We start from the raw sequence: 25,437 nt of genomic DNA on the forward strand, positions 1-25,437 counted from the left end.
TGGAAAAGATCTCATCTCAAATATTTTAGTCTAGTCTTTTACCCAGTGCAGAAATCTTTTCTGCATATTCCTAATGGATGATCATCTAATTTACTGGAATTTCTAGGAGACCTCATGAGCCATTTTATTCCATTGTTCAGCATTTATCTTCGAGAATGTTTTTTTTTTTCCTCATATAAAGTTTACATTTGTTCTTATTGTAACCCATCCCAATACTGTCAAAAACAACTCATCTTATTCTACCTGATTTGTTGGCTTATATCAGGTCTCTTACCCATTTAGTCCTTTATGCACACTGCTATCAAAGTTTTTTTTTTTTTTTTATCCCTCGTAAGCATAGATATGATCATGTGACTCTTCTATTTAGCCAATATTGGTGACATCCTATTGCTTCTAAAATAAAACAAACTCCTCTATTTAGCTTTTAAACCTATTCAACTAAGTTCCAAGTTATATTTCCAAACTCATTGTACATTATTCCTTCTCCCATATGTACTCTTTGATTCAGTCAAACTGTCCACTTCTCTTTTCCTTACATATGACATTCCAGCTCTGGCATTTGCATCCTTGCAGTCATCATCTCTAATACTTGGAATGCATTTCCTCTTTATTTCTAATTTGTAGAGTCTTTCTTTTCCTTTAAGATAGGTACTAGTTTGCGCATAAAGCCTTTTCTGACCCAACACTTCCCAATCCACATGCTAGTGCCTTCCTTCCACTTAGTCTTATATCTAACTACTTTATGTGTGTGTGTGTGTGTGTGTGTGTGTTAGCTTTATATTTTTCATATGTACTTGTCTCTTCCATTTGAATGTAAACTCATTGTGCAAAGGAATTATTTCATTCTTTGTAGTCTCAGTTTGTAGCACACTGCTTGATACATAGTAAATGATTAATAAATTGTAGTTGATGAATTGATTCTATATGAAAGTTCTTGGATTATTTTGAAGACTACTCTTATTATCTGTCCCCTTAATATAGAATTTAGATTTAAAAAGTTAACTAAAACATGCTTTAATTTACTAGTATTCTCTCCCTAAATCTTATACTGTTATAATATTCTAGATGTGTTTTGACTTTATCTATTATTTTCTCTTAAAAAACTGTAGCCCAAGTCTAGATTTGGGTAAGATTCTTAATAGTCATGAGAATGACTCTGAGTGTTCTCAAAGAATAAAACAAATCGGCTAAGGGGAATTAAAGAAAGTCTATTCCTTTTCATCATCATTCGGTAGTAAACTAGTAAACTGAACTAGAATTCTTTGATTGAAGTTATCACTTCACCCTTTGGATCCTTAGCTTCCTCATTTGTAAATTGAGAAGGTTGAATTTGATCATCTCAAAAGTTTCTAACCCCAAATCCTCAAATTTTAGTTATGCTAAGTCTACTGAAATGAGCAGCCAAAGAAAGAAGCAGTAGATAGCATTAGTGAGTAAAAGGAGCTGGTAAGAATTCTTATAGATATATAAATTGTTTTGAATTTACCTGGAAGATTCTTATAGACTTTTATAATTTAAACTAGTTGTCATCTTCCCCTCTATCACTCTCAGTAGATTATTTAGTATTTTAAATAGAAAATAAAAATCATCATATTCTTTTTTTATAGTACCACAAATAGTGTATTTAATGTGGCTGTCTTCCTATAGTACCTCCAATACTGCCTTGACTTTACTAGTTGGATAAATATAAAGTTATTTTAATATGTCATTTTCATAAGTGAGTTGAAGCAGTTTAAATTTTTTTATTCTTTTGTTTTTATGTCACATTTTCCAATATATCCTTCCTTCCTTCCCTTCCCAGAGAGCCATCTGTTATAACAGAGAATAAAAAAGGCGGTGGGAAATGGAATGAACAAAACTAACACATTGAAAAAGTCTGACATATGCAATGTTTCTCATCCATAGCTTCTCATCTCTACAGAGAAGGGAAGGTAGGCTTTCTTGTATTTTTTCTTTGGGACCAAGATCAGTCATTATAATTTCAGAGCATTCAGTTTTGATTCTTTTGTTGTTTTTGTTATTTTTAAAATTTATGTAGTTTTAATCGTTGTATATATTTTTCTCCCAGTTGCGCTTACTGTTGATACTTACATGTATCAGTTCATGGAAGTAATCCTATACTTCTTGGAATTCCTTATATTGTTTCTTATAGAACATTACATTCCCACACATGCCATAACTCGTTTAGGCATTCCCCACTTGATGGATATCTATTTTGTATCTAGTTCTTTGCTATTACAACAAATACTACTATGAATATTTTGGTTATGTGGGACATTTTTATTAACATCCTAGTGGTAAGATCTTTAGGTTAAAAGGTATTTGAGTCACTTTCTTTGCATAATTCCAAGTTGCTTTCTAGAATGGTTGAATTAGTTCACAGTCTTACCAACACTGCAGTGTTTTTGTCTTTCCAATCCCTCCAACACTGACTATTCTTCTCTTTTGTCATCTTTATTATTTTGTGGCATAGAAACCTCAGAACTATTTTGATTTGCTTTTTTGCCCCATTAGAAATTTGGAGCATTCTTTTGTGTTTTTTTTTTTTTTTTTTTACTAATTTGCAATTCTTTTGATAATTGTTTGCTCATATCCTTTAACTACTTATCTATAATAATTTTTCTGTTCTTGCATATTTGTGTTAGTTTTTAAAATATCTTAATATCAGATATTTGATACAAAAATTATTTTCCTAGTTCACCATTTCTTATTCTAGTTGCATTTTGTTAGTGCAGTAGCTTTTCAATTTCTTGTAATCAAAATAATTGATTTTACCTTGTGTACTAGCTTTTCTCTTATTTGCTTAAGAATTAATTTCTTAGGGGGCAGCTAAGTGGTGCAGTGAAGAGAGCCTCAGCCCTGAATTTCGGGAGGATCTGAATTCAAATTTGCTTTCAGATACTTAACACTTCCCAGCTGTGTGACCCTGGGCAAGTCACTTAATCCCAATTGCCTCAGGGGGGAATAAAAATTTCTTAGCCATAGCTGCTAAATGTGCCCAATTTGATTCTCTTTTATCTTTCTATGGTATGACTGTCAGTATTCTGGTCACACATTGAATTTACTGTGGTATATATTGTTAAAGGTATTGGTCTAAACTTAATTTCTACTAGATAGCTTTCCAATTTACCCAGTACTTCTTTTTTCGGTAATAACTTTTTTTTATTTTCAAGATACATGCAAAAGTAGTTTTCAATATTCACCCTTGCAAAACCTTGTGTTCCAAACTTTTCTTCCTCCTTTCTAACTTCTCTCCTTTCTTAGACAATAGGTAATTCAACATAGGTTAAACATGTACAGTGCTTCTAAATATATTTCCACATTTATCATGCTGCACAAGATCAGAAAGAAAAAAATGAGAGAAAACAAGCAAGCAAGCAGCAACAACAGCAAAAAAAAAAAAAAAAAAAAAAAAAAAAAAAGGTGAAAATACTATCTTGTGATCCACATTCAGTTGCCATAGTCCTCTCTCTGGATGTAGATGTCTCTCTCCATCAGAAGTCTATTGGAATTAGCCTGAATCACCTCATTGTTGAAAAGAACCACATCCATCACAGTTGATCATATCTTCTTGTTGCTGTGTATAACGTTCTCTTGGTTCTACTTCACTTAGTATCAGTTTATGTAAGTCTCTCCAGCCCTTTCTAAAGTCATCTTGCTCATTGTTTCTTATAGAACAATAATATTCCATTACATTAATATAACATAACTTATTCAGTCCTATAGACAGTGAGATTTTAATTAGGACTTAAAGGAACATGTCCAGTTTAGAGATAGATCAGAGAAGGATCTTGAAGTAAGAAGCAACTCTGAGGAACAAGACCTCTAGCAGCAAAGAGTCTAAAGATGGATTGGAAAGAACCAGCTCTGGGAATTTATAATTAAGGGAGGGGGGGAAAGAGACTCTGAGATCCCAATTGAATGACTTGGCCCAGCAGAAACACTATATCTAGAAGATTCCAGTAGTGTGGTGACTTCATGTGGAGAGAAAGAATATCAAGGCTCTAAAGTACCAGAAGTGTGGATTACCTTGGCCATATATGTACTCTATAATACCTTATTACTATTACGCTAAGTGTTTCAGTTCTTCCCATCATCACTGTTGTTTTTGTTGAAAAGAGTGCCCAGGTTTATCATGAAGAATGTTTTATAGCTACTATTGTTATTATACCATTTTAGGAAATGTCTTTGCTTTGAGCTAATTATTTCTATTGGTTGGCTATTAAAAAAACCTGGAGTAGGTCTAATGATGAATAGCTTTCAATGTATGGATCTCCATGAACCCTGAAGCAGAAATCATTTGTCCCTTTACCCATCTTGAACCTCCCAATTTGTAAAACTTTGAATGGTAAGTTGAGAAAATAGCCCCAGATAGAGTGTTAGATGTTTTCAGTTTATTAGATTATTCCTTTTTCTTGTCCATTCCATTAATCTAATTTTTTATTTTTTAATTAGTATGAAGTCATTTTGATAATTCCTGCTTTATAGTATAATTTGAGATCTAAAAGTATTATTTTTTTTCATTCCTACTTTCTTCATTGTTTTTCTTAATACCTTCTGTTATTCTTTTAAATAAATTTTGTCGCTATTTTTGTTTAGCTCTGTCAAGTATCCTCTTGATACTTTGGAATAACATTACATGTTTATAAATTTAGTTAGTATAATTATATATGTTGTTATCATGGCCTATCGATGAGCATTAAATGTCTTTCTAATTAATTAGCTCATTTTTTGAAGGAACATTTTGTAATTCTATTTTACAAACCTTTAGTATGCTTTGGTAGATTGACTCCCAGATGTTTTATGCATTTTTAGTTATTTGGAATGATATTTTCTTTTCTATAATTTCCTCTTGGTTTTTGTTATTACTGTGTAGAAATGCTATTGATTTTATGAGTTTATTGTGTATAATTACTATATTACTGAAGCTATTAATAATAATTTCAAGTAGCTTCTTTGCTGATTTTTAAAGTAAATCATGTGTTAAGCCAGCAGGAATTATTTTGTCTTCTCTTTATTTGTGCCTTTAGTTTCTTTCATCATAATATTTTTGCTAGCATTTCTAGAACTGTGTTGAATAAATAATCTTGTGTTTTTGGGGAAGCTTATGATACTTCCTCATTCCTTTAATGCTAGCTTTTGCTTTAGAAAGATAATTCTATGCCTATGTTTTGTAATTATTTAAAGCATAAAATGAGTTTGTTAAAAAGTTGTTAAATAGTTTCTTTATCTAATGATATAATGTGGTTTGAGATGTTTTCATTTTTATCACAATTAATTATGTTAATTGTTTTTCTTATCTGGAATCTTCCTTGGATCTCTGCTACAAATCCAACTTGATCATAGTAGTGATCACTGTAATATTTTTGCCAGGATTTATATTAAATATTTGATTAGATAGATATATATGAATATATTGATATAAAAGCCTCTTTGCTTTATCCTGTGATTAAGTACTAGAATTATATTTGTCTTATAAAAGAGTTCTGTATTTCCTTAAGTTTTGAGAAAAATCTGTGAAGGTTTGAATTATTGTTTAAAAGCAATGTTATTCTATAAAATCATCTGGACCAGAGTGTTTATTTTCCCTCCTATACCTTTTGTTCTTTTGTGAAACTATGGACTACTTAAAAAATTTTTTTGGTGTTTTTATTAATTTGAGGATTTGGAGCTTTTTAATATAATTATTGATAGTTTTCAATTTTTGAAAGCTATTTATTTATATAGTATGGCATTATCTGTATCATTGCTTGAGTTTTTTTGTCAGATTTGAAGGAAGCTGCACAGTTTCATCAGTGACTACTTTTATCCACCTTTAACATCATTGTCTTTATAAACAAAGTGGGATGGATCTTATCCTTTTTATGGATCCTTTTCATTATATACTTAGAAATGAATTACTTCATTCTGGACCAGGTGGTGTTGGTTATTGAAGGTTTCACTCACACCCTCTGAAAGACAGACATAGTCCATTTGGCTGAGATGGCACTTGTGTCTGAAAAAGTACATCTTGACCCAATTTCTTTTTTTCTATAATAACTTTTTATTTTTCAAAATACAAAAGATAAGTTTTCAATATATATCTTTGCAAAACCCTTGTTCAAAATTTTTATCCCTTCCTCCCCATCTTCCCCTTCCCCTAGATAGCAAGTAATCTAATATAGGTTAAACATATACAGTTCTAAACATATTTTCACATTTAGCATACTGCATAAGAAAAAATCAGATCAAAAAGGAAAACAATGAAAAAAAAAACAAGCAAGCAAACAACAAAAAAGATGAAAATATTATGTTGTGCTTCACAGTCAGTCCTTATAGTCTTCTCTCTGGATGTAGATAATTCTCTTCATCAGAAGTCTATTGGAAATTGGCCAGAATCACCTCATTATTGAAAAGAGCCAAGTCCATCACAGTAGATCATCATATCATCTTGTTGCTGTGTACAATGTTGTCTTATCACTTTATTTAGTATCAGTTCATGTAAGTCTCTCCAGCCCTTTTTGAAATTATCTTGCTCATCGTTTCTTATGGAACAATAATATTCCATTACATTCATATAACATAATTTATTCAGTTATTTCCCACTGATGTAGTGATAGTTCTTGCCACTACAAAAAAAAGCTGCTACAAACATTTTTGTACATGTGGGTCCTTTTCCTTTTTTTGTGATCTCCTTGGGATACAGACCCTGTAGAGACACTGCCGAATCAAATGGTATGCACAGTTTGATAGCCTTTGGGCATAGTTCCAAATTGTTCTTCAGAATGGTTAGATCTGTTCACACCACACCAATACTATATTAATGTCCCAATTTTCCCACACCCCCTCCAACATTTATTATTATTTTTTCCTGTCATCTTAGCCAGTCTGAGACATTATATAGTGGCACCTCAGAGTTGTCTTAATTTGCATTTCTCTATTCAATAGTATTGAGAGCATTTTTTTCATGTGACTAGAAACACTTTTAAATTTTTCATCTGAAAATTGTCTCTTCACATCCTTTGTCCATTTATCATTTGGAGAATGGCTTGCATTCTTATAAATTTGAGTCAAAATATTTTAGAAATGAGGCCTTGGATGTAAAAAAATTTCCTCCAGTTTTCTGCCTCCCTTCTAATTGGTTTTCTTGCCATAACTTTTAAAAATTTAATATAATCAAAATTATCCATTTTGCGTTTCATAATGTTCTCTAGTTCTTCTTTGACCATAAATTCTTTTCATCTCCACAGATTTGAGAGGTGGGCTATCTGTTATCCTAATTGGCTTATAATATCATTCATATGTCTAAATTATGAATCCATTTCAACCTTATCTTGGTATAGGATATTAGATTTGGCTTCTGTCATAGTTCTTTTTTTTTTTTTTTTTTTTCTTTATTTCATAGCTTTTTATTTACAAGTTATATGTATGGGTAATTTTACAACGTTGACAATTGCCAAACCTTTTGTTCCAATTTTTCCCCTCCTTCTCCCCACCCCCTCCCCTAGATGGCAGGATGACTAGTAGATGTTAAATATATTAGAGTATAAATTAGATACACAATAAGTATACATGACCAACCGTTATTTTGCTGTACAAAAAGAATCAGACTCTGAAATATTGTACAATTAGCCTGTGAAGGAAATCCAAAATGCAGGCAGGCAAAAATATAGAGGTTGGGAATTCAATGTAATGGTTCTTAGTCATCTCCCAGAGTTCTTTCACTGGGCGTAGCTGGTTCAGTTCATTACTGCTCTATTGGAACTGATTTGGTTCATCTCATTGCTGAAAATGGCCAAGTCCATCCAAATTGATCATCATATAGTATTGTTGTTGAAGTATATAATGATCTTGACCCTGCTTGTTTCACTAAGCATCAGTTCGTGTAAGTCTCTCCAGGCCTTTCTGAAATCATCCTGTTGGTCATTTCTTACCGAACAATAATATTCCATAATATTCATATACCACAATTTATTTAGCCATTCTCCAATTGAAGGGCATCTATTCAGTTTCCAGTTTCTGGCCACTACAAAGAGGGCTGCCACAAACATTCGTGCACATACAGATCCCTTTCCCTTCTTTATGATCTCTTTGGGATATAAGCCCAGTAGTAACACTGCTGAATCAAAGGGTATGCACAGTTTGATAACTTTTTGAGCATAGTTCCAAATTGCTCTCCAGAATGGCTGGATGTGTTCACAATTCCACCAACAATGTATTAGTGTCCTTGTTTTCCCACATCCCCTCCAACATTCCGCATTATCTTTCCCTTCATTCTAGCCAGTCTGTTCTGTCATAGTTTTCCAATTTTCCCAGTAATTTTTGTCAAATAGTGAGTTCTTATCTCAGAAGCTGAAGCTTTGGAGTTTATCAAACACTAGATTACTATAGTCATTGACTGTTGTTTGACCCAATTTCTATGGAGCAATATTACAAAACCAAGAGAAAGGATTAAGCCAAATGACTAAAAGGCTTGATAGGGCTCCAGTGCAGTTTCACTGGGAAGGATAGTTTTTCAAATGATTAATCCCCTCTTTTGTATTCAGAGTTGAGATTTTTCCCCCCTCCCTGTAGAAACTGACCACCAGCTAATCAGATGCTCCAGGAATAATGAGGAGAGGTTCTTTAAAAGCTTTGTGAAACTGAACAGACACTCTGAAGTTAAAAATAATAAGGAAGATCTTAATGATGTCCAGGAGTCAAAGATATGTCTTCAGTCATATCTTCTGGCTTCAGGTCAGGCTACATAACATTCCAACCTATGAAGCTTCTGGTTTTTAGCAGATCAATATATTTCTTTACTTGATTATAATAATAGGAGCACAATTGAAACAGTCTCAAAGGGATCCCTGACCTCTGTAGCTGTGGCTTGGAAAACTAGCCTGTATCTTTGCCATGCATAGCAAGATTCAAGAAAAGAGTCAATAATAATATTTATCCAATCATAGAGACAACACCGAAGAATGCATGATATAGTGAAAACAGCACTGGATTTGGCTCCAAACCTGCTTCTTTAACTTTCTACCTGTCATTTGGCAAGTCATTTAACTTCTGTAGATCCCTGAATTTGTTAATCTGGAGAATGACTAGTTTGGTTTAAATAATCCACAATGGCATTATAAGGATCAAATCATTTGGATTAATAGTATTCCAAAGTAGTCCATTCCAATTCTACATCTATTTTTCCCTCAAAGGAATAGAGTACAGAGTAATAAGCAAGCCTAGAAAACTTATTCCATGGAGAAAAATTCAACTTTTTAAGTATTATTGAAATTTAGTGGTGCAAAACTCCTGACTGAGAACTTGTGACTCTGGAAGAATATACTAATTTAAAAGGAAGAAAATAGATTAAAGGTAGTGGGCAGAATGTCATTGTACACTAAAGACATACACGCATACATATATTCATATGAAGATAGTCAGAAAATGGAGATAGAAAGTATTGTAGAGGGTGTTTGGGAAAAGATCAATAGAAGATAATATTGTTATGAGTATACTTCAAATCACACTGCTAGAAGGAATTAGATGAGGAATTAAGGAAATAAATTACGAGCATGACACAGACATATGACATAATAGTGAATGAAGACTTGAGATATCTGAGTATTTGCTGGAGTTCTTCAGCCAAAAGTTAACAAAAACAGTGGACAAAGTACAAGGAAAACTGCCTTACTAAGCCAATTTTGATCAGAAAGGAACTGACTGCTTAACATGCAACAATAGAAATATTGGGGAAGAAGGGAACATGACCATTCCATCTTACAGTTTGTGCCACAGAAACAAAGGACTAATGAGAATAATCTGATGAATCTCTTCCATCAGACTCAGTTTAAATCCTACCTTCTGTAAGAGGCTTTTCCTAATTATACTCCTCACCCTTAGTGCCTATGTCTAGAACTACCTCCATTTATTATATTTTTACTACAGTGAGATAGTATTTAATACCGTACTATGATATAGTATTTAATACTATATTAATATGTATTGTCTACATAAATATACATTAATATAATACATCCAAAATCTATAAAATGATGTGATCATGATTTCATATACAATTTTATTTTATATTTTTATATTCTTTTTATATGGGAATGTTCATGTTTGTGGATGTTTGATAAATTCATAAATAAATAAAAATATTTTTTAAAGAGTGGTTTGGAATATTTAGAAAGGGGAATGGTAATTACTAAGAGTCAACATGGTTTCATCAAGTACAGGCTACACTGGCCTAACTAAATTTCCTTTTTTTGATAGGGTAAATGAAGGGCAATGCTCCAGACATAATTTACATAGATTTTAGCAAAGTATTTTACAAAGTTCTTCATGTTATTCTAGTTGACCACATGTAAAGAGATATCAGCTAGATGATGATAGTGTAGGTAAGTAGATTGGAAATTGCTAAATGACTGTACCCAAATAATTGTTAATTGATTAACTACAGCTTGAAAGAAAAGGATCCCTGAAGGATTACTCCAGGGTTCTTTTATCTGTCCTTGGGCCTGTATTTTTAAGCAACTTTATCATAGATTTTTTAAAAAGGTGTAGGAGGCATGCTTTTGAAAGCAGCTAACATAAATCTCAAAGAGATAGCTAACATTTAGCCTGCAGACATGGGATCCCAAAAGATCTGAATTACTTACAACTTTTGGGCAAATCTAATGAGATTAAATGTAATAGGGATTAATATCAATTCTATGTGTGAATTCAAAAAATTAATTTCACAAATAGATGAAGGTGTGACAATAGTTCTGAAAAAGATCTAACAGTTCTAAGTGAACTGCAAGCTCAGTATGACTCAACAGTTTCATATGTAGTAAAAAAAAAAAAAAGCTATGATCTTTAATTATATTAAGAATTGTACATTATTCAGAATTAGTTCAGACCACAGCTAGAATATTGTGATCAGTTTGGGATGCCACATTTTAGTCTATCCAGAGGAGGGAGACAAGAATAATGAAAGGCCTTCAGATCAGAGGACTTCTTTAATAAAAAAAATAATAAATAAAGGATTTTTTTTTTCCATGAAGAAATAAGATTTAGCAGGAACATGATTGCTGTCTATAGGCATCTGTTCAGTTGCCTTATAGGAAAATTAGATTCTGTTATTTAATATTGTACTAGAAATGTTAGCTATAGCAATAAAAGAAGAAAAAGAAATTAAGTGGACAATGGTGGCCAATTTATAATCCAAAAGATATATGAATATATATGTATGTATGTACATAGGTAAATATATATATATGATAATAGAGAAAGACTAAAAAACCATGGCAGAAAAAAAGGAAAAGAAAGGAAAACATTAATGAAATATTTTTAAATACCTAAGAAAGAGCAAAAAAAAAATGTTTAAAAGGGAACATAGATAAGCAAGAGAGTATTGATATTTACTAAATACTACCTTATTGGTAGTATTTAATATAGTATTGTAATATAGTTCTCTTTTCAGATGATATGTTGTTAGAAAATCCTAGACAATCAATTAAAAAACTGCTTTAGATTATTAACAATTTTAGGATAGTTGCAATATACAAAATAAATCGATATAAATCATCAGTATTTCTCTATATTACCAATAAAGTGCAAGAGATAGAAATTCCATTTAAATTAACTGTGGACGATATAAATACTTGGGAGTCTTGCTGCCAAAACAAACCCAGGAACTATATGAACACAACTTCAAAACACTTATCACACAGATAAAGTCAGATCTAAACAATTAGAAAAATATTAATTGCTCATGAAGAGGTAGAAGCAAAATTTTTTAAAATGACAATTCTGTCTAAATTACTATATATTCAGTGCCATACCAATCAAACTGTAAAAATTATTTTATAGAATCTGGAAAAAATAATTACAAATTTCATTTGAAAAAATAAAAGCTCAAAGATATCAAGGAAATCACTAGGGAAAAAAACTGAAAAAGGCGATTTAGTCATACCAGATCTCAAACTTATTATAAAGTGGTAATTATCAAAATCTGATACTGGCCATGTAGTAGAGTGATGGATCAGTTGAGTAAATTAGGAACAAATTGTTTTATAATAAAAGACCATACTAATCTAGAAAATGATAAAAAAAAAAAAAAACCTTAAGATCCAAGCTTTTGGATCAAAAACTCACTATTTAACAAAACTTCTGGAAAAATAGGAAATATTATGGCATAAACTAAGTATAGACCAACATCTCACCAAATTTGTATGCCAAGATGAGTTCAAAATGACTATGTGATTTATACCTAAAGGATGATACTATAAGCAGATAAAGAGAGCATGAACTAAATTATTTGTCAGATGTATGGATAATGAAGAATTTAGAACCAAAGAAGAATACAGAGCATTGAAAATGTAAATTGATAATGTTGATTATATAAAATTAAAGAGTTTGAACAAACAAAACTATTGCAACCAAAATTCTGAGGAAAACAGAAAACAGGGGACAGGGGTAAGTTTGCAACAAGTATCTGATAAAAGTCTCATTTCTCAAGTATAAAGAGATCTCAGTCAAATTCATAAAAATACAAATACTTTTCTAGTTGATAAAACTGTCAAAGGATATGAATAGACAGTTTTTAGACAGAAATCAAAGCTATCTGTAGTCATATTTTAAAATGATCTAAATCACTATTGGTTAGAGAAATACAAATTAAAACAACTCTGAGGGAGTACCACCTTATACCTACTATCAGATTGACAAATATGACAAAAAGGCAAATGTTGGATATTGGAGGGGATGTGGGAAACCTAATGCTGATCCAACTATTCTAGAGTTGGAACTATGCCCAAAGAGCTATAAAACTGTACATTCTCTTTAATCCAGAAATACTACTGATAGATCCACATTCCAGACGTCCAAAAAAAGTGTGTGTTTGGGGGTGGGGGATTGTACAAAAATATTTATAGGAGCTCTTTTTGTGGTGGCTAAGAATTGGAAACTGAAGGGATGCCCATTAATTGGGGAATGGCTAAACAAGCTATGTTATATGAGTAAAATGGAATATTATTGTGCTATAAGAAATGACAAGTAGGATGATTTCAGAAAAACCTGGAAAGACTTACATGAATAATGCATAGTAAAGTGAACAGAACCAGGAGAATGTTGCACACAGTAACAAGCATTATTGTCCAATGCAGAATTGTAAATGACTTATTCTTAGCAATAACATGATTCAAGACAATCATAAGGTACTAATGATGAAGCATATTATCTACCTCAAAAGAATGATATTATTTGAATAAAGACTGAAGCATGCTGTTTTTCACTTATTATCTTTCATTTTTTTCCTTTTATTTGAACCTTGTAAAATTTGACTAATATGGAAATGTTCTACAAAATTGCACATATGTAATCTGTAATTAATTGCATACTGTCTTGGGAGGAATAAAGAGGAATAGAATTTTGAACTCAAAACTTCAAGTAAAAATGAGAAGAACAAGAACAGGAGGAGGAGGGAGAAGGAGTATAAAAGAGAAGGAAGAATTAGAATTATTCTGTTTGGTCGCAGAAAGCAGTTAGATGGAAAGTACAGAAATGCACCTGTAGGCTTGCTTTATGGGAAACCTTTTGAATAAACGTATTAACAAATAGAATAGTCTTTGCCTTATGAAGAGATTGTTATACTGAATATGCTTCTCCTCTCACCTCACTTCAGTACAACAAATAAGTTCCTACTTTGTAAGGAATAGCCAAAAATGAAAGAATAGATGCCTTCATGGAGCTTATATTCTACTGGTAGAATCCAACACAGAGAGTAAATAGAAAGTTTATACAAAGAAATTTCAAGAAAGAGCTGAGTAACAACTTGATAAATGAAATTAAAATAACCTCTAGGAGATGACACCTCAGTTGTGCTTGGAAGGAAACTAGAAATTCTAGGAAGCAGAAGTGAGAAAGAGTTCACCTCAGACTTAGGGCTACCACATTTGTGAATAAATAGAGGTCAGAAATGTTTATGGGGAAAAACTGTTAGGTCAATTTGAGTGGATAGAGAATTGTGGAAAGAGGAAAAAGAGTGAAAAGATAGATGGAAACCTTATTATGGAAGATGTCAAATTTTATATATTTATCCTGAGGCAATAAGGAGCTATTAAAGATTTTTGATTAGGAAAGTTATATGGTCAGATCATTGTTTTAGATATGAATTTTGCATGTGGATAAAAGATGAATTATTTGGAGAGACAAGATTGCAAGAGATTAATTAATTAGAAGACTATTGGAATATTTCAGGTGAGGGCCTAGAAAGAAGCGAATTGATGTAGGAGATATAAAAATCAAATTGAGAATACTTAGCAAATATAAGTTAGATGACTGCTTCTTAGACATATTTTAAGAGGTAATTTTTGGTCAGGTAAAGGTTAGATTAGATAGAGTTCCCTCCTAGTTTTTGGATTCTGTTAATTTGTGACTTGGAGAAAATTTTGTAGAGACCAAGATCAAAATAACCATGTAACTGGAGGCTTCCTCTGTTGACAACAAAGTTATAAGGCAGACTTTTTAACATTTGGCCTTATCACCCACAAAATGGTTTTACTTTGAGGTAGCATAACTACAGAATACTTATTCATTATCTTTAAGGTGTCCCAGTTCTTATCCCCTTTATTCTCTTAAATAGAAGTCCTTTTCTCTTCCACTTATACCTGTCCCCTCCCCCTTTCAAACAGGGGTTGCCAGTTAAGGACCACTATTTGATTTACTGACATCTTGGTGGTTTATTTAGAAGTGGTATTTTCATACACAGAAAATAGTCATAGCCAGAATATCCCAGGCTGTGTCTTCACTTGTCCATTCAGCATGTAGATTTAAAGCAATATTTGGGAGACAAAGGGCTACATCACTTTCATCATACGATTTGATTTTTTTGCAAAGTTTTGACCAGGGCCATTTTGAAAACCATATAGTATCAAGGCCTTATTTTAACTGTGTACACATTGCTAGAAAACTTAGAGGAGATGTATTCATTCATTTCTTATCTCAGAGGGAACTTCATTTTCTTACCAAAAAGATTGAAAGACTGGATGCCTGCATATATTAACATGTGTTGAATCAATGAATCAGCTGAATCACTAAACACATTGCTGGGGACCTAGGTCTTTAAACAACCTGATGGTTTTCCAAATAGTTTTTTGATGATTTGGTTTTGGCTTAACACTCAAAGAGAATGTGTTAAAAAACACACTTTAGATTAGAGACATTTCAAATAAAGAATACTATCTTTGGCACATTATACAGCAAGCTTGTAATATTTCAAGACTTAAAAGTATGCTTAGAGAATTCTTTGGTCATTTCATGGTTACCTATAGGGATATTTGTTCTTTTTCTTCTTTCAGCCAGAACATACCCAGTATGTGTGAGCAGTTCTGTAGAGCTCCAGGAATGCTGACTATTTGCCAAGCCAGAGAAATGCATTTTTGACTATAAAACTGCTAAATTCCCAGATCAGCTATTTTTCCTGAAGGACTTTAAATGGATATTTACAATATATCTACAGAGATAGACTAAGAATGACCTACCAAGGTATGTAGATTGTAAGTAGTTCATGAACTTTTTCAACTTTGACTTAGAATTTTATTGATAGATATTCGTAAATTGTAGCACAGAGTATTATATTATTTAATAAAAATGCTTATTTCCAATGGACTTTATTTACCTGAGCAGCTTTTTCATAACTCAAGGCATTCTAAACTTTCATCCCTAATTTATTCAGACCCTCATAATAGTATTATACTCTGTTTACAAGGCCCCACTTGCCAGTTGGGATAATTGCCCTACATAATTAAAGAAAACCCAAACCAGCTGTTTAAAAAAAAAAAAAAACATGCAAAGTTTTTTTTTTGTTGTTGTTGTTGTTTTTTAAAGACAGGTTGCCATTGCTAAATGGTTTCCTGGCTCTCTTCTCTGAATGCCAATTACCACTCTAAAATTTGACCAGTGATATCATAGATCTTTTTTTTCATTATCTAATAAATTTACCCAATTACATTCAAGCTTACACTTCCTTACTCAAGAGTCATCTGGTATTCTGTCTTCTTCCTCAAATTTTATTTACAAAATTCTTTTCTCAATGTAATGCAAGAAGCAATTATCAAATACTTAACCATGGTCACTCCTTAACCACTTAGTACTCTGTTAGTTAATGCTTCTGGTCTGTTTCTTTCTTCAAATTTAAAAGAGGCATGCCTTTCTAGAACTACTCTCCTCTTTGTAACAAAATCTCTTCTTTCTAGTTCTTTTAGGAAAAAAAAAACTTATTTATTTTTCTCTGAAGAGCCCCCCCCCCAACATTACTCTCTCTTTCTTTTCCTCTTCCCCTATACCCTAATTTGGTTTTCTTTCTCTTATAAGTTTCCTTTTCAGCTAGAATATTCCATCTGAATTTCCTTTGTGTACTAATCCAATACAGTCCAATGAACACTTATTAAATGCTTTGCTGAGTGCCAAGTACTATGCTAAAGGCGGGGGCTATGATTCATTTTTTTAAAAAAAAGACAGTCCCTGCCTGAAGAAGTTTACGATCTAAAGGGGAGTAAATACACAAAAAGAGGGGGGCAATAAAGTAGGGCAATCTCGGACATCTTGTTCCATGAAATTGAAGTAAGACCAAGAACAGTGGTTCTCTAAAATAGTAGTGTGTCAAGTAAAAACATCCTTTTTGGCCATATCTTGACTTAGAAAATCATAAGTTAGAACTGATCCAACCATTCTGAAAAGCAATTTGGAACTGTACTCAAAGGATTTTAAAACTATGCCTATACCCTTAGATCCAGCAATATCGATGACTAAGTCTGTAACATAAAAAAAGTTTTTTAGAAAGAGGAGAGGGCAGACCTACATGTACAAAAATATTTATAGCAACTCTTCTTATAGTGACTAAGAATTGGAAATTGAGGGAATGCCCATCAATTGGGGAATAGCCTCACAAGCTGTGGGTATATGACTATGATGGAATATTATTGTGCTATAAGAAATGATCAGTAACAGAATCAAAACACTTTTGAGGAGACACAGAGTGAAAGGAGAGAGAATAAATGAGGGGAAATACAAATATCAATAGTAATTGTATTTCAAATTTCAAATTTGAAATACTATTTCTAATAGTATTTTGAATTTTAAAGCAAGTTTCTCTGATAATGCCTCATTTCTCAAATATAGAGGAAACTGAGTCAAATTTATATAAAATAGGAGCCATGCCTAGATTGATAAATGATCAAAACATATGATCTGTGCCCAAAGGGCTATAAATTTATGCATATCCTTTGACCTAACAATACCACTACAAGGCATGAATGTCAAAAGAGATTCAACAGAAAAAAAAAAAAGGAAAATGACTTATATGTACAAAAAAAATGATAGCAGCTCTCTTCTCAGGGCTTTTTTGCCCTGAGAATTTTGAAAATTGAGGGGATGCCCATCAATTGGGGAATGACTCCATAAACTGTGGTATGTGTTTGTGATGGAATATTGTTATTCTATGGGAAATGATGAGCAGGATGTTCTTAGGGAAAAAAATTATGGAAAGTCCTCCATGAACTCAAACAAAGTGAAATGTATTATATACAAAGTAATAGCAATGTTCTGGAATGACTAGTTTGCTGTTCTCAGTAGTTCAGTCATCCACAACCACTCTGAAGGACTTATGAAAAATCCTATTCGTATCCAGAGAAGACACTGATGTATCTGAATAGAGATTGAAGTATTCTTTCTCTTTCTATCTCTCTCTTTTTTTTTAACTTAATTTTTCTTGAGGGTTTTTATTTTTATTAGAGTGGGAGATCCATGTTTTCTTTCACAATTGGACATTTATGGAAATGTTTTGCATAATTTTACATGTGGTTTTTTAAAATTGTGGGTGGGATAAGGGAGAAAACCTAGAACTCAAAAATTTTGAAAAAAATGTAAAAAAATTGTTTTGAATGTAATGGGGTAAATATTAAATAAATAAAAAAAGAAGAGAAAAGAAAGTAAGAAAGAAAAAGAAATTACCATCAAGATGCTTTCAGAAAAACCTGAAATGACTTCCATGAACTTATTCAAAGTGGAGTGAGCAGTACCTGGAGAACACAATGATAGCAATATTGTACAATGAAGAACTGTGAATCATTTAGTTCTTCTGGGCAGTACAGTGATCCAAGACAATCCCAAAGGACTCTTGACAAAACATATTCTCCACCTCCAGAGAAAGAACTGATATTGTTTGAATACAGACTGAAGCATGATATATTCTTTCCTTCCTTCTTTCCTTCTTTTTTGTTTGAGTCTTCTACAAAATGACTAATATGGAAATGTTTTACATGATTTGCATATGTATAATCTATGTCAGATTGCTTACTGTCTCAGGGAGGGGAAAAAGGAGAAAGGGAAGGATAGAATTTGGAACTCAACATTTTTTTTTAAATGTTAATTGTTTTAACATGTATTTGGGGGAAAATAAATTTTTAAAAAATCATAATTTAACATCATCTGTGCTGTTATTGATTGCTTTCAGTTGTATCTGACTTTTTGTGATCCCATTTGTTTTGTTGTTGTTGTTTTGGTTTTTTGTTTTTTTAAGCATAAAAATAGAAGAGTTTGCTGTTTCCTTCTGTGATTCATTTTACAGGTGAGGAAACTGAAGCAAAGAGTTAAGTAACTTGTCCAGGGTCACACAGCTAGAAAGCATCTGAAAATAGATTTGAACTCAAGATGTCTTCCTGACTTTAGACCAGGTACTCTATCTACTGTGTCCCCTAGCTACCTAAATCTATGTTGTACTTTTTTATTTTATTAAAAATTTCTTAATTATATTTTAATCTTATTTTGGCTGCACTTTGGAGTTTTGTAGCAGCAAATTTGACACTCTGTACTAGATGACTCTAGTAATGTTAGTTTAGTCAATCACCTCACTTAATAGGTGGATAAATGATTTATCAACTTGAGAGGAACTAAATATTATATTCGATGTATGAAAGAAATTTAATTGAACACATAGCATATAGATGCTAAACAGAGCTGTCCACAAATCCCAAATCTTTATATTCAACTCTAAATTCTTAGAGGGTCTATCTCCTTAAACTTTCAACTGCTTTTTGAATAGTTCTCTTAGATATTCTACCTCCAGCCCAAATTAAACATCTTTAAAACCAAATTCCTAATTTTCTCTTTGCTTCCCTCATCCTCCCTAAAATTAACTTTCTTTTATGTGTTGAGTCTTTCAGTTAAAATTTTAGCATTGACTTTTACTTCTCACACTTTCATATGATAGTTCTTCATAGATCTGAAGACCTTTATCATTTCTCTTACTAAATCTTCCTGCCCCCAGTTTTCAGTCATTTCTCATATGACATGTTTCTTTTAGACTTATTTCTATATTCATTCTACTGAACAATTTCTAGTTTTATCAACGTCTCTCTTAAAATGTAGTGTATGTGCTTAAGCTTTATTATTACCAGTGGAAAATTCAATGGAACTCTTATTTCCCTTGTTCTAGACAATAAACTTCTATTATTATTACTTAATATCAGCCAAATTGCACAATTTCAGCAAACCATTTGAATGTCCAGTAATTATGGGCTATATATTAGTTGTTTTTTGATATGGCTACTAGACTGGTAGGTCTGCTGAAATATTGGGACAACAGATTTTTTTTTTATTTTAACTTTTTACTTTAATTAGGAGATGCCATGGAGGAAAAAAATTAAGATCCTTTGAATTGAGGGAATTTTTCATTTATTGTTTTGAATATTTGCTATCACAATCTATCTTTTCCACAGCAAATTTGGAAAGTTTGTTTTTAATGAACTCCTTAAGATGAAAAGCACTTGTGATGTAGAAAAAGAACAAATAGCCTGTAGCCTTATGCCAAGAAAAAATGCTTATTACCGAGATTTTATATTTTGGACAGACTAGTTAGGTTCTCTGATACAACTGTGAAGAGATGGGATAAGGCTTCCCAGCAAGTAATTTGAAAACTACCAACTCCAGAAACTCTTTATCTTGAAAGATCATGTTAGCCTTGCAACTTATTCTCTGTCTCTGGGGCCTCTTTCTCTCATTAGAGAGTTCTTCCAAGAACCTTCATTTAAGGTGAGAATCCAGGCAAGTCATCTTTTTCTTTTCTAATAAGCTTTAGTTCTCTAGACTGCTCTATTATGGCACAGAAACCTTTCATCCTAGAAGATCGTCTTAGCCTTGGAACCTCCCATATCAGAGGTACCCTTTCCCTATGATACCCCTTCCTCTAATTAGAGAGTTCCTCCTAGGACCTACATTTAATGAGAGCACCCAAGTTAGTCCTCTCTTAATTTCCCATCAGGCTGCACTCTGACTGACTTTTCCCAAAAGTTATATTTAGTTAGGCTGAGGAGAGCTCCAGAGAGGAAAGTTATTGACCAAATATATGTAAAATAGTATAGTATAAATTTCAGGCTCTCAACATCAATTCCATATTCTTTGGCTTCTTCAAATAACTTAACCATTCAGTACTTCCACTTCAATTCAACTGATTCTTCAAGTATATGTTCAGATAGGATATTTCTCAAGTTCTATACTTATGTCACCAGCCCTCTAATCAACATTTCTATTTAAATGTCATTCTATTCTCAGTAATAACCATGTATTGAACATTTGCTAAAAGTAAAACACTGCAAGATGCTGGGCATACAAAGTTGAATAAAACATGAACAACATGTCTTCAAGAAGTTTATATTTGACATGTCTAAAACCTAATTTGCCACCTTACCCTAAATCATTTTTCCTGATTTTTCTATTTTCATTAGGAATCTTTTCTATCATCTCAAGCACTTATGCACAAAACTTCAGTTGTTTTTTATCTTTCTCTTTCCATTGCTTTTTCCATATGCAATCATTCACTGAATTATATTGATTCCTAAAATAATTCACTTCATTCCCCTTTTCCACAGGCCCTTGTGAATGAATGAAAAAAAAAAATTTGTTGAGTGCTTCCTAAATACTAAAAATGAAGATAAGAGGGAAGGAGAGGAGGAAACAGAAGAGGAGAGAGAGCTATATTAAATATTCATATTAATTTTATTTCTATTCTTATTGGAAGAAGTAGAAAAGACATTGAAATGCTTGAAGCCACATAGAAGGGGGTGTTTTTTAGGAGGCTGGACCTGACTACATACATAAAGTGAACTCTTAACAACAATCCATTTCTTCTCTGTCAAGAAATGGATTTTATTATTGATCCTCTTGAATCCTGGTTAGTCATTTCATTGATTATTATTTTTTCAGCTTTCAAAGTTTGCTTTACAGAATTGTTTTGTTTTGTTTTTTTTAAATTTTTCTTCCAGTTTTGCTCACTTCACTGAATCAGTTAATTTAAGCTTTTCCATGTGTTTTTGAAATCTATTTCTTCATTTCTTATGGCATAATAGTATCCCCTTAATTTATATGTCACAGATTGTTTAGCCATTTCTCAGCTGATAGGCATCCCCTAAGTTTCCAGTTTTTTGTTACCAGAAAAAAAAAAAAAAACCCTGCTATAAATATTTATACATATGGGTCCTGTGCCTCATTCTCTTTAGCAATGATTTACCTGAGTCAGAAGGCATGTTTTTTTACTTAACTTTTATGCATAATTCCAAATTGCTTTCTATTTTATAGAAATTTAAGAAGTTGCATAGAGGTTAAGTGACTTTCCCAAGATCACCCTACCAGTTCTTAATGACAGAACAGAAACTTTAACCAGTCTTCTGCTTTCCAAATCCAGTTCACTTTGCCTTATTTAATGCTGCCTTCAGGGTTAATGAAAGGTAGTGTATATATAATAAAATGAATGGAGTATAAGACTTGCAGTCAGGAAAACCTGGACTCAAATCCTGCCTCTGATGTTTCCAAACTGTGTGATTAGGGGCAAGTCATTCAATCTCTTTTAGCCTCAGTTTCCTTGTCTATAAAATGGGTTAATAATACCCACAATATCTACTTAACAGAATTGTTGTGAGGCTCAAAGAAAATAATATATATTATGAAAAATGCATGGAAAATATTTAAACAGATTTTAAATTACTAGACACCTATCTGTCATTACTAGTGCCTGAAAGAATCCAGGTGCTTCAGAACTGCTCTTGCTGTCTTCTCTTTTGGCCTTTCTTAAATGTATATTATTAAGAAAGATGGGCTTACAGTGTGCATGGTACTGTGCTTCAGGGAGATCAGTCACTAATATCTGAAAAGATAAATAAGGAGAAAAAAATCTTTAAATTAATTTTATACTGATTTTTAAGTGCAATATCCAAAAATGATAAGAAATTGACCTCAGTAAGTCAAAGAATGTGAATAAAGAATCTTTAAAAGAAAAAAATATAAACTATCAATAGCCACCTGAAAAATGTTCAAAATTACTAATAATCAGAAAAGTGTAAATTAAAACACCTTATATGTCTTAAGCTAGCATAATGTATTCAGGCTAGATGTCTACTTGTCAAATAAAGAAGATAGCATAAATGGGTTTGGGAGATTGTATTAAAATAACTAAGAAATCCCTTCTAGTTCTAGGATTGTGTATTTCTTCAGTGTAATATTGTTCTTAAAAATTTGAGACATTCTCAGTCTTTCATTTGATTTAGACATCCATTTTGAGAGGAGAAGGTACTTATTTAATTCTGGATTCATTCCTTTTAGGCCTTATTCTTTTAGTGAGCTTTTTGTTTTAACTATAAGTTTAGTAGGAAAAATATAGATATATAAAATAGTATTAGTAAGCTTTATACATAGACTTTAACAACAAGCAATTTTCGAACATCCAATGCATATGGAATACCTTCCTAGACACTGAGAATATAGAGTCATTAAATATAGATCCCTTCCTTTAATAAGTTTACAAATAACTAAGGAGAAATAAAACATAAGAATTTTTTAAGGCAGATCAGTGACAAATGAATAGTATAGATAGCAAATGCTTTTGGAAAGAGTAGAGAGAATGGAAAGGAGTGTACAACTAGCCCTACACCAACAAGACTATGTAAGCCTTATCAAAGCTTATTACATTGTTGATACTGCTTATCATCGAAGTCCATTAGAAGCTTTGGAGATGTTCCCATGTAATTTTGGCCCTGAATCTAAGGCTATAATAAAGACAGTTTCTGGAATCAAGTGACTAGCAAGCATTAAGCTTCTTCATTTTAAAGATCAGATCACTTTATAATGACTATCCTGTTATAAAGTCCATTATATCAAAAATATTTTTGTATTCTTGTGGATGACTTACAGTATATATTTTTTAATGGACCAGGTAGGTCACAATAATTTAGAATAAATAATATTTTCTCAAATCTCTGTTTTGCAATCATATTACATAATGAAAATATTTACCCATGATTTGTGTCTTTTAAAGAGTAGTATATATTTCCTATTTCACTCTGTGAGTTTAAACATGTCTAAAATTCCAACTGTCACAATAACCTTCAATCAATTTAATTTAAATCCACCTATGAAAAGAAATAAATTACTTGAACATAAAATTCTATAATAGAATTTGAAAAAAGTATTTATTTTTTACCTGGTAATTTTGTTAACTCTCTTTCCTCCAACTAAATCTTTCACTAGCTTTATTAATTCAGTAATTTCACATTTGACAGAATAATTGCTTACGTAGAGATGAACTGTATCATTCCCTTACTTTTAATTGTGTTATCACTGAAAGCAGTAAATAAGTACCCTGACAAAGCTTCATTTAAATAGTCATGCTTCCAGGTAACCAATCCACTAAGCCAATCTATGGCTTAGATAAGTTTAGTGCAATAAAATACCTTTTTTTAAAACTCCCAAATAATTTTTTCATGATTATATCTTGGTGTTACATTATGTTTTATCTTTCAGATTTCACCACATCCTTTTTTGATCTTTTATCTCTGTGTTTTTCTCCTTGATCCAATATTTGAGGTAAGGTGTAGTAGAACAAAAACAAAAATAAAGTACTCATTGTTAATTCAGAATTATATGTTAAGATTTTTTTGATTAGTTTCATTTGCTTACTAGATTCCAGTAATAGTTACATTTGGTGAAGGTAAATTTGTACGATCACCACTTCATGATAGTGCTTCTATTTGTCATGTCACATTGCCATATGACACATCAAAGAGACAGGTTTTGCTAAAGGTGTTTGACACCGTCATGAATTATGTCTACTGAGAGATAGATAAGGATTCTCTTATAAAATAGTGATATCTTCCAAATGTTCCTGCATGTGAAAGATTTTTGTGTTGATTGCATCAAATCCTAGGATATTATAGAGCCTCTTATACAACTGTTCAAAAGCTCATTCCAGTAATCTATTGAAGAGAAAACAAGTGAATTGTATATAATATGTAGTTGTAGGATGGCCTATCGGTACCTTATATTAGACAGACACTAAAGAGAGACAATGAGCTGGACTCAGCATTAGAGAAAGAATGAGTTTGATTGAATTTGGGAAACTGCACTTTCAGCCTACAAAATGCTTCTTGACATGGAAATCCAACTTTTTAATGCTAATATTCTCTTGGTTAAAACTATATGGTTACAAGTCATGGATTGTCACAGTATACATAGAAATGAAATTATAATGATTCAAGGAGTGGTGGAGATGTGTGGAATATATGGAATATTTATGGAAAGACATAGATGGGAAAGTTTCACAGAAGAAAAGAAGGTGTGAATGAACCAGCATTACAGTTTAAAGAAGTACTCACATTAATGAGGTTATAGATCCCTGAAGTATTTTTTTTAAGTGCCACTGTAGGATCAACCAGAAAATGGTAAGGCAACTTTTAGAAAATCATTAGTTATGACACTATTTCTTGAAGTTTTTAAAGTTCAACTACTCTCAAGTATTTTTTCCACTTCAGTAAACAGGATTTTTTTATTTTTTTTAATTTTAAATTTTTTTTAAATTTAATTTTTAATGATCTCTTTTGTTTTACATCACCTATATGTCCCATTCAAATTTCCCTTCATTCTGTCTCCAAGAGCTTCCTCGTCTTATATTAAAGAACTAACAAAAAAAGCAGAAGAAAAATAAAAAGTTCTGCCAAACAAAAAAGACTGATATTTATTATAGGCAGTATTTCATTACATACAACTATAGGTTATGGGAATCTCTGGGTCAGTGGAGATAGGCATTTGAGTTACTTTCTTCGCAAAAGTTCAAATTGCTTTCTAAAACAGTTGGACCATTTTATGAATGTGCCTATCTTTCCACAACTCTTCCAACACTGACTGTTCCTGTTTTTTGTCATGTTTGTTCTTTTGTTGGAGTGAAAACTCAAGGTTCTTTTGATTTGTATTTCTCTTATTATTGGTTATTTAGAACATTCTTTTATGTGGTAGTAATTAGTTCACATTTTCTTTTGAGAGTAGCAAAGGGAATTGGTTTTGTTTTTTCATTTGCCTTTATTTCACTTTCAAGATTTTGGAAATAAAGAATGCAGTCAGGACATGCATATTATAAAGTAGCTGCTATTACCACTATTGCTGGAGAGC

The 25,437-nt window shown here is 32.0% G+C and overlaps 1 protein-coding gene across 7 annotated transcripts in view; it reads left to right on the forward strand.

Annotated features, from left to right (window-relative positions):
* Positions 1–25,437, forward strand: part of ZHX3 (zinc fingers and homeoboxes 3) — a 161,361-nt gene that overhangs the window by 17,033 nt on the left and 118,891 nt on the right. For 3 of the 7 annotated variants that reach the window (XM_051979299.1, XM_051979298.1, XM_051979305.1), the window contains exon 2: positions 15,306–15,492. The gene's annotated coding sequence lies outside the window, so the exon portion shown is untranslated. Of the gene's footprint in view, positions 1–1,839; positions 1,932–15,207; positions 18,681–23,794; positions 23,860–25,437 lie in introns of those variants that run through there. The other 4 variants (XM_051979302.1, XM_051979304.1, XM_051979303.1 and 1 more) reach the window with 4 other exon arrangements.

Source organism: Antechinus flavipes, chromosome 2, assembly GCF_016432865.1.
Source record: "Antechinus flavipes isolate AdamAnt ecotype Samford, QLD, Australia chromosome 2, AdamAnt_v2, whole genome shotgun sequence".
Lineage (NCBI taxonomy): Eukaryota > Metazoa > Chordata > Mammalia > Dasyuromorphia > Dasyuridae > Antechinus > Antechinus flavipes.